The sequence below is a fragment of the Idiotropiscis lumnitzeri genome, chromosome 14, assembly GCF_059441095.1.
Source record: "Idiotropiscis lumnitzeri isolate Australia: NSW breed Sydney's pygmy pipehorse chromosome 14, RoL_Ilum_1.0, whole genome shotgun sequence".
Taxonomy (NCBI): domain Eukaryota; kingdom Metazoa; phylum Chordata; class Actinopteri; order Syngnathiformes; family Syngnathidae; genus Idiotropiscis; species Idiotropiscis lumnitzeri.
The window spans coordinates 3766744-3776469 of NC_142404.1; the positions used below are offsets into that span (position 1 = coordinate 3766744).

The 9726-nt window shown below is 40.2% G+C and overlaps 1 protein-coding gene across 1 annotated transcript in view; it reads right to left on the reverse strand.

Annotated features, from left to right (window-relative positions):
* gli2a (GLI family zinc finger 2a) overlaps positions 1 to 8649 on the reverse strand; it is a 77671-nt gene extending 69022 nt beyond the window's left edge. The window contains exon 1 of the mRNA XM_088315605.1: positions 8246 to 8649. The gene's annotated coding sequence lies outside the window, so the exon portion shown is untranslated. The remainder of the gene's footprint in view (positions 1 to 8245) is intronic.
* Between the last annotated feature and the right edge of the window lie 1077 nt (positions 8650 to 9726).

A 9726-nucleotide genomic window follows, 5' to 3' on the forward strand; every position in this document is an offset into this window, starting at 1 on the left:
TTTGTTGTCAACCGCTTCTGCAAAGATCTCAGTCTCTTCTACTGCATCAAATTAGGCCTGTGGTAAATGTTGGTGGCTGCATAACATTGTTGGAGACCCCTTGTCTAAAGCAGGGGTGGGCAATTAAGTTAATTAATCAATTGAAGGGGCCTCATGAAAAATTAAAACACTTGTGAGGGCCAAGATAACATGTTTGTATTTAGAAAAAGCATACCGTCATGTTAAGAGTGGTGGGAAAAGCTGCACAATATTGTAAAAATTAAGCTAAAGTAACAACACCGCAGACGCAAATTGCTCGCTACCATGCTTGGAGAACCGCCCACTTATGTGCACCAAAATTAAAAGCACAGCTTCAAAATAAAAGCACCACATATTGTACGTATTACTTCATGTTCACTTTGACTTTATGGTCACTGTGAAGGTCAGTCAGATCCTGCGGGATGCGGCCCACAGGCCATATTTTGCTGAGGTCTGTCTATGAAGTATGAGAAACGCTAATTGTCGGAGTCATTAAAAATCTTAATGAGCAAGTTATCGCAGATATTAATGACCATTCATCGTTTTACTTTTCTAATGTGTATTTGTATGACAGACACTGCAAATCACATACTAATAAACAATAATTGTTCTAAAACAGGGGCCAAGCCTTTTAAATCACCTCTTAAAAGTCACTTTTACAGATAAAGTCATGGTGTCTTTGCCCCTTGATTATTTTCAATTATTCCCATTTATTTCCTATTTATAGTGAGTGTCGCCACTGTGAGCAAATACTACAACAGTTTAAGAACAATGTTTCTCAACCAACAATTGTCCCTATGCTACTGAGCAGCGAACATATGTGAGTGTTTGCAAAAGTAGCAAAAGTTGAGTTATCGTCGTTCGTTCAATGTTGCAAGCGGTTGCCAAACGTTTGGCTGTACTTTTCTCATCGCAAGGAAATTTCATGTACAAAATTGCCTGGTGACATGAAATAACACTAAAACTGTCGCAGAACATTGGGACCTTGAACAAACCCTGACGTGAATGTGAATTTTGCTACCTTTGCCAGCAGTGGCACGTTTGCCCGTCAGTCGGATATGGGCTTTAGAGATTTCTTCATCTACAGTCCAAGGAAGTCGGAGGCCGACAATTTTTATGAATAAGGCCCGAGGGTCGAGGCCGGAATGGTATGTAGGTCGCGGCTGGCGGGTGGGAGACTGACCGACAAAAAATGGTCAAGTGGCCAGCTCTGGAAAAATACCTACACATAAGCGGCACGGTCGAAAACCAACAATGAATGACTGTGACCCTCATTTCCGTCAGAACGCACTGAATTAAAAACTCGCAGCAATGTGTCAAGAATATTGCCACATTACCTCAGGAACACCAGAAACACATTGCCAGTTAACACAGTCTGTCACTACATCTACAAATCCAAAGTAAAATTCTACCATGCAAGCAATACCCATATATCAACAACACCCAGAAACGCCAACAGCTTCGCTGGGCCTGAGCTCATTTGAGATGGACTGACGCAAAATGGAAATGTCTGATGTGGTCTGACGAGTCAACATTTAAAATTGTTGTGGGCGTCGTGTCATCGGGGCCGATGAGGAAAATGAGCATTGGGATTGTTATGAGCACAGAGTTCAACATCCGGCAACTGTGATCGGATGGAGGTGTGTTGATGCCCATGGCAGGGGTGATTAAAGGTGCACACACGTTTTAGAGCAACATATGCTTCCATACAACCAACATCTTTTTCAGGGATGTCCTTCTCATTTCAGTAAGACAATGACAAACCACATTCTGCTCGTGTGGCTTCATAGTAAAAGAGCATGAATACTAAACTGGCCAGACCTATCTGCTATTGAAAATGTGCGGTGTATTATCTCGCTGTCACAAACTTGTTCGATCAATTCCCATGAATTATTCAAGTACTGTTCCGCAAACACGCTAAGCCCTCATGCCTCTCATGGCCATTTAGGCACTGACAAAACTTCAACAACTGTGACCTCAGCTTCCAAACACTTTTGAATATTGTTCAAAGAAAAGGTAACACAGTGGTAAACTAATTAAACTTTTTTTGCCATCTCTTGCAGGCATCCAGTTCAAAAAGACTGAATATTTCCCAAAACAATTAAGTCTATCAGTTTGAACATTAAATACATTGTCTTTGAAATGTATTCAATTGTATATAGGTTGGGAAAAAAATGATGTGCATTGTATTTTGTTGCTATTCACATTTTACACAACGGCCCAATTTAATTGGAATTGAGGTTTGTGCGTTAAATATGCAATGCAAAGTCTGGGTCGTGTGTTATGAACTTTCTATGCTGTCACTGAAAGACAAACATTAGCAAAGTGGGGCCGCAATGACTGATCATCACACGCAAACAAACTGATGACTAAGTTCAATTAATTAGTAGATGTAAAACATTATTCACATCCAATACATTACAAAAAATATTTTTCCAAAAAGTGTCTGCTCACTAAAATTCAATTTATGAAATGAAAAATATTTATGTTACATTACATCAAGCTTTCTTGTGCTTCTATTGAGCAAAATTTATTTTGAATATGCAGTACCACAAACAAACTGAGGAATACAAACAATATATATATATAATGTAAATTTTATTGAAATAGTATTTACCGAAAAATTAAATGAAAGTAAAAAAGTCAGACTTGCATTTAAATATAGTCAAACACTTTAGATTTATCACCTATTTTGAAAGAGGACCGGGAATTAAGAATCTGACACTTTCCATTGTTCATTGTCCAGAGAGTTAATCTTGTGTTGAGATAATGAAATGTGTCTTCCCATCCCCCTTTCACAAACTACCTGACCTCCGGTGACCTGGGTAGGGTTTCCCCAAAAGACTTTAGAGCTGCAGTCATCATTGTTCCTTTGTAAGCCAATCGGCAACGATGATGTTGCTGATGAAATTGCATTTCTTCAACATGCAACTACAGAAAATATTTGAAAAGTTTAGCCATTCCCTCCCTTTTAGTTTATTGTGATGACTAGGGCTACAAGTCGACAAATAACAAACAGGAGACACAATCTGTTGACTAATCAGATCATGTATAAATTGTGGCATATCGCACCAGCGAGCAGCTGCTCTTAAATAACCATCGTTTCATAACAGCTTGAATTCTTTAAGGTACTGTATGTACAAATTAAAAATAAAGACGACATTCAACTTTGATTAAACTTTGCAACTTGTACCAGCATTCCTGACATGTTTATAAATGATGCAACAACTTAAATTGAATGCTTTCATTTTCTTAGCTGAATATTGAGTGCATTTTTAAATGGAGCCAAATAGTCCATGCTGAGTTTTAGTAATACTATGAAACTTTGAATACAAAATAAATGCTCTTAAACATATTTCACACTTCTTGGGGACCAAAACTTTTTTTTTTTTTTTAATATATAGATGGTAGTGAAATGAGACCAGTAAAAGTCACTGTGCCAAAGCACACTAAAATCAACCTGTTTTTAAAGATAAAGATAAAGATGTCCTTTATTAGTCCCACAATGGGGAAATTTGAAGTGTTACAGCAGCAAAGATATTTATTCAACCATTATCCAAAAGATTTAGTTTTCCTTCGCAAGTCTTCATTTCACTTGTTCACAAATGCAACACACTGTGCGTGGCCACATGTGACTATGAATGAAGAGAGACTGTGAGGTACCACATGCGCTGTGCAGTTACTGTTCCCCTATCAAACCCAGGCACACAAAAACTGTGTTTTGGTTGTTAGTAAACATAAATTCACTGGCTGATGCCTCAGTAATCCATAATAGCTGCAACCATATGTTAACGTACCAAACAGCACATTGCAATACATCAAACAAACACAAAAACCTGGGTGTGCTATTGCTTGCTTACAGACACGACTGTCTGACGGTGTCTGAAATGAAAGTAGCCACATGATTTCTTATTAGATGCTCGTTTCTCACCGCTGTGCTGCCATGACACTGCATTACCCACAATGCTTTTGTTTCCCAATTACCACTACGGCGTGGCGGCCCGTGCATTTCACACCTAGGCCTTCAGTGAAGTCATACTTAGTCTGACTTGACAAAAAATACCCCTAATATTACCATCATTTATGACACCACGGCTGGAGAAATAATATACAGAAAGACACTTACGCAGAATTGAGTGAGTGTTGGATGACTGTCTTGAAAATGGCATTGCAAGTGTATCTGCAATTAATCCACACTTTTCCCTCCTTCGGCCGTTGTGGTTTAAGAAAGCAGGAATATATTTTCCATTTTCGAACGGCCGCCAGTTACGACTTCCTGGTGTGTTGATTCCGCATAGCGCTGCCCCCTCACGAGTGAGTCTCCAATCACAAAACGCGTTCATCATCTTTAACGTAAGGCCAACAGAGAAGGCCTCACTGTCATTAACTTGTGATCTGATCGAAACTGTCTATCAACTGTAAAAGCCCCTCACTCACACGAAACAGACGCCGGCACGATGGTATCTGAAGGACCAATATTGCATGCAACTGGTATTATAAAATCTGCCCGGCAACAAGAGCTAGCTAAATACTGATTGGATAAAAACTGTCACCTAAAATTTCAACACTAGGGTATAATATGACATAAAAGTGAAAAATATGATCATGATTTCTTGATTAAGTTAGACCAGCAGAGAAGGCCTTGAAGGCCTCGACCACCACTGCTGCGTATGTGTCACAAACAAGGCTTTCAGCCAGTGGGAAGTATGAGGCGAGGCAGTGAAAAACAAAGCGGCAAATAAATAAATACATAAATAAAAAACTCTGCAATTATTAAATTATTTTTCGACAATTTTGATCAGTTGGCAGCCTAAGTGACGACACACAACACATCATATGCTATATACACACACAAACGCAACTGTTAGTATGATGACTGAAAAATACAGGTTTCCTGAATATTTTTTTTATGTGTAAGTTTAAAAGAAAGACAAATTTACTGGTTTGCACAACTCCCCGTTTTTTTTTTTCCCATTATTGCTGTTTTCCTGTAAGTGGTACAATGCTATGTGATCTCAGTTTCTCCTCTGGGGCTGGAGTGCTCTCTCATTGCTGCTCTAGGGTAATGAGGTGGAAGTAGGAGAGGGTTAAACATGCTCAACCTCACTCCCTCTACATCAGTCTCCCCATCCAGGATATGATGGGTGTCTATTTAACATCACACTTGAGATAGAATGAGAGGCACTTCTTGAGGAGAGTGAAACAATGGACATTAAAACAAGCAAGGGTTGCCCGCTGCTGTCCACATGCCAAAAGCAAAGGAGACAGAATTCAGTGAAGTGCTCTACAGATGATTGTAAGCAACCGTCTCATGCTCGCTCTTCCACTTTTCCCTCGATCTTAAGTGACTGATTCTTATTGTCGCGCTCACACGGCCATTCCAGGCTCGTTTATTTATTCCTGCGCATGCTCACATGTGGTGCTATGACTTGTCGATACCGTATTTGAAACTCAGAAAATGTATACTAATTTTGTGGCTCTGAATGATGCTTATATGTTCTCAATAAGTGTTTTATATCAGTAATCATGGCTTTAAAAATTATAATGGCAGCCAAATATTAGATGTTCACTTTGAGGCACTTCTAAATTAACTGGTGGTTTGAATATGGAATTCACTCAGTTGCATTTACTCTCAAGACAATAACTAATGTTTAAAAAAAATGTTTTTAATGAATATAAATGAAGCAAACAAGACAATCAGTGACAACATGCAGAAGGCAGATGTCTGGAAGTTTTTGGGATTGAAATAACAATGAAAGACCCCAATGAAAGAACTGAAACTTTGCAAGACAGTCACAGAAATGTGAATGGCATAAGTATGTTTTTGCCACTTCATTACATAGTCCGCCTAGTCGGTGGAATCGATTTAAATTATTATTTATAGCTTTGATCAGGTCATGTTCCAAAACACATTTGTTACATGATTAGTGTAACTGCATTGGGTTTAATTCTCAGGTTCAGGTTTTTATGAATGAACAGAGTTAGGGCAAGAAGTTTCTATTTGCAACTGTGCTTTTTCTGAGAATGTCTACCATATGAAAGTAAAATTGGTACTTTGTGAAATCCTTCACTGAATCAAAAATCCATCGTGTAACTTAAATCAAGCTGCTTTGAATTGAATGGAATTTTTCAAATTTGAAACGACACCCAGCCCTACCTACAACTTTCGAAACTTTCGAGCTGACTCTATCTCCAAAAAAACGAAGTTGGAGGGAAAAAAGGCAATTGCCTTTCATCCCTTCGCACAAAATGCAGCTGTGAATAATTTCACACCAAATCATTGAGGCCTCAACAACCCCACACAAGCTGCATTTTCGTACGATGGCCGCTGAATGGCTTCATTGGTAAAGCACGGTGACTTAACTCAATGAAGTAAGTCGTGGCTAGGCATGGGTTGGGTTTGAACGCCTTCTCCTTCCTTTTCCTTTTGAGGTCACTCAGCAGGAGTGGGTGGTTATAGTAGAAGAGGGTGCTCCTCCCCCACCTTAGACTCACATAGTGTTCACCCGCTCCTCTAACCCTCCTCTCTGTCCCTGTACGCTAGACTTCATCGGTATTTGCTTTCAAAAAAGCTGTTCCGCCTACTCTCACTTGCCTTCTTCTTGGGCTCTACCCCTCCAACACACACTTACACTCACATACAACCCCAGCACCCCACCATACTTTTCTCCCAAAAAAATAGGCAAAAAAGGGAAGCTGATCAATAAAGCAGTGTATGAGAAGACCAGTGATGTGTGAAGACGGTGCTTGAGCAGCATACAGTACATACACATCCAATCCACACACACACACACACACACACACACACACACCCACACACCCCCACATAGAGAGAGGCTGGCCTGCAAAGATGAAAGTGACATGACCACTATAGGTCTGTGAACGCTGCTGCAGAGCAGAGCCCCCAAACTGAGGCTGAATGAGCTGAATAGGCTCAGCCATTCTTTACTCCTTTCACTCCCCGTAGGCTTTAACTGTTGGAACTCTTCATTCCTCACAATAGACAAATGCACTAAAACTTTTTTTCCCCTCATGCAAATCACTTCGGCGCTGACTAGGGATGTCATCACGTGAAGTGGAAAACACACATTCTCGCATAAAAGTGACATTGAATGTTAGGCTACCTTTTTTGACTGTTTTGCTTCATTACCATATTATTATTAGTATTGTATTAAATACTAAATGTTGTGCCAAAATTGCTTTTCTTGATCATAATGTGGATTTTTTTTTTTTACTCCCAGTCTGAAGCTGGCTAAGCAGTTTAAAAAGACGACTTTTTTTCTGGAAACTATTTCCCCAACTTTATGAGAATTGTCTTGGGAAAATTATGACCATAGATCCAGAACTTTGCAGACAAGGGGTTCAGCGAGTTTCTTTAACACGTGAGCAGCCTTGACTGAAGACTTTCTCCACATGTTTAAGCCTTGAGATACATTTTGAATGTTAAATAACGTGCCATTTACATCGAGATAAAAAGTGAAAACTATAAGACCAGAGATGAGTTTGAAGATCATTAGCAGTGTCCAAGAGATAATAGTAAAGCCAACAGCAAATATAGCTGCTAAGGGGGCCCACAAAGACGTCAAGTGTTTGTTGACTGCTCAGGCTGAAGAGCAAACAGTAAACTTTGAATCTTTCAACATTAAGTACACATATCCCACAGCTCTGTGATGCAGTATGTGTTGGTGCTGCTACTGCATTCCCCTCACTCTGACTTTTATTTATATTTTGTTTTAGTAGGATTAAGAGATTAGGAACTCTGATAGTGTTATTACTATTATTATTTTTTCCTATGCAGATAACACACACAACAAACTAAGCCTTTGAATTAACTTGTAATATGGTTGATGAAAATGTACACTGTTCTGTGAAAACAAGTCATGTAAAAAAAAAATAGTTGTTTTTAACCATTTGAGTTACATGCGGGGCATTGGCGCCTACCTTTTTGATCCCATCTCTTCCCATATGGATCAAATTGCAAGAGAAAAATGTTTGGGATTCCGATGTCAGATAAATTCAAAGTGTAAAAAAAAAAAAAAAAAGATGTGAAGCTGCGGTACTCATCTGCCGTTGACACGTGATGCAATAAAAGAGGTATAGGAGGATGGCACTATAAGCAGGAGAACGTTTTCTGTCGATTTGAAATGTAAAACAAAGACGAATTCGCGGTAAAAGAAATCAAAGTGAAAGTGACTTGTTGTCAGCATCACTACAAACTTTTCCTTACCTCCACCGTCGTATCCTTTCACTTCGAAGCGGTTGTTCTCACTCTTTTTTTGTCCGACAGAACTTTTGACTGATTCCTCCCGGGAATCTAATCCCGCAACTGGAAGAACACGGCGCTAACAGGCGTCTTCGAGTGCGTGGCCAAACTCCATGTACAGAGTTTCGGAGAAGTTTTTCAACAGGGCAAAAATATGCAGCCTTCCTCAAAGCGGAACAGAAGAAGTCGCGTCCAACTTTCTTTTACAAGCCATCCTCTCTTCCCCGCACGCCACACCAAAAGGTGCGCACTGGAGCGCTCGCTTTGTGCTCCTCTCAGCCGACAGTCGCGAGAGTTTGGGTCAAAGTTAGCAGGAGCAAAATTAATTTAGAAGCGGTTTGGCCGTTGCTGTGAGGACATGCGGTGGTGTTGAGATCATCAGGGCTGCTGATCTGTTTTCAATCCGACCCCCTTCTCCCCCACCTACCCCCACCTCCTCCTCCTTCTCTCCCTCCCCATTATGCTCCCTGGTGAGTTGGGACATTTGCTGCACCAGATGGGCCGGGCTTACTCAATCCAGCAGTTGCAGACTTGTCAGAGAGCAAGTTAGATAAAGTTACATTTATTGTTTAATTTTTAAAATTAAGAGCCTCAGATACTTGAGTAATTGCAAAGTAGACTAAATACATGCGATTCCCATCGAGTTATGACTGACGCCGAAATGGGTCGTGCTGATATCAGACAACAAAGTATTTCACTGTAATTGATTTTAAAAGAAAGGAAGTTTTCTTGTGGGCAGCACGGTGACCGACTGGTTATCACGTTAGCCTCATAGTTCGGAGTTGAAGGGTTTCTTTGTGGAGTTTGCATGTTCTCCCCGAGTTTGTGTGGGTTTTCTCTGGGTACTTCGGTGTCCTCCCATATTCCAAAAACATGCATGGTAAGTTGATTGGATGCTCTAAATTTCTCCTAGGTGTGATTGTGTTTGTCTTTGAATGCCCTGCGATTGGCTGCCATTCAGCCCAGGGTGTACCCGGAAGACAGCTGAGGTAGGCTCCTGCACCCCTGTGACACTTGTGAAGATAGGTGGCCTGGATGATGGATGGATGAAGACAGTTCATGTCGTGGGTTGATCAGCTCATGGATGGGAAAAGAAGGAATGGAAAACTGTATTCTTTTCTATCACAGCATCAGCCTCTGCAATCTGCAATTACAGGAAAGTGTGCTTATTGAACCTGTGACTTTCAATGTTTGTTTGATTTTCCTCCTCCCAGCTTTCTGTTCAGTATTTTGTATTTAAATTATTTCGATAATGTGTGTTGGAGTACACTGGAGTAGTATAGTGGGCTATAACCATGTCAGAAATCGGTGTTATGCATTGTATTTTATAATCTAAAATATATTTATAAAATATTATCTCAGTCCCCCGACATATTGGTCAAGCATCCTTCAAGCAGCGGAAGAGAAAAAAATTCTAGGGCCACATGAATGATCCATAGGCCCCT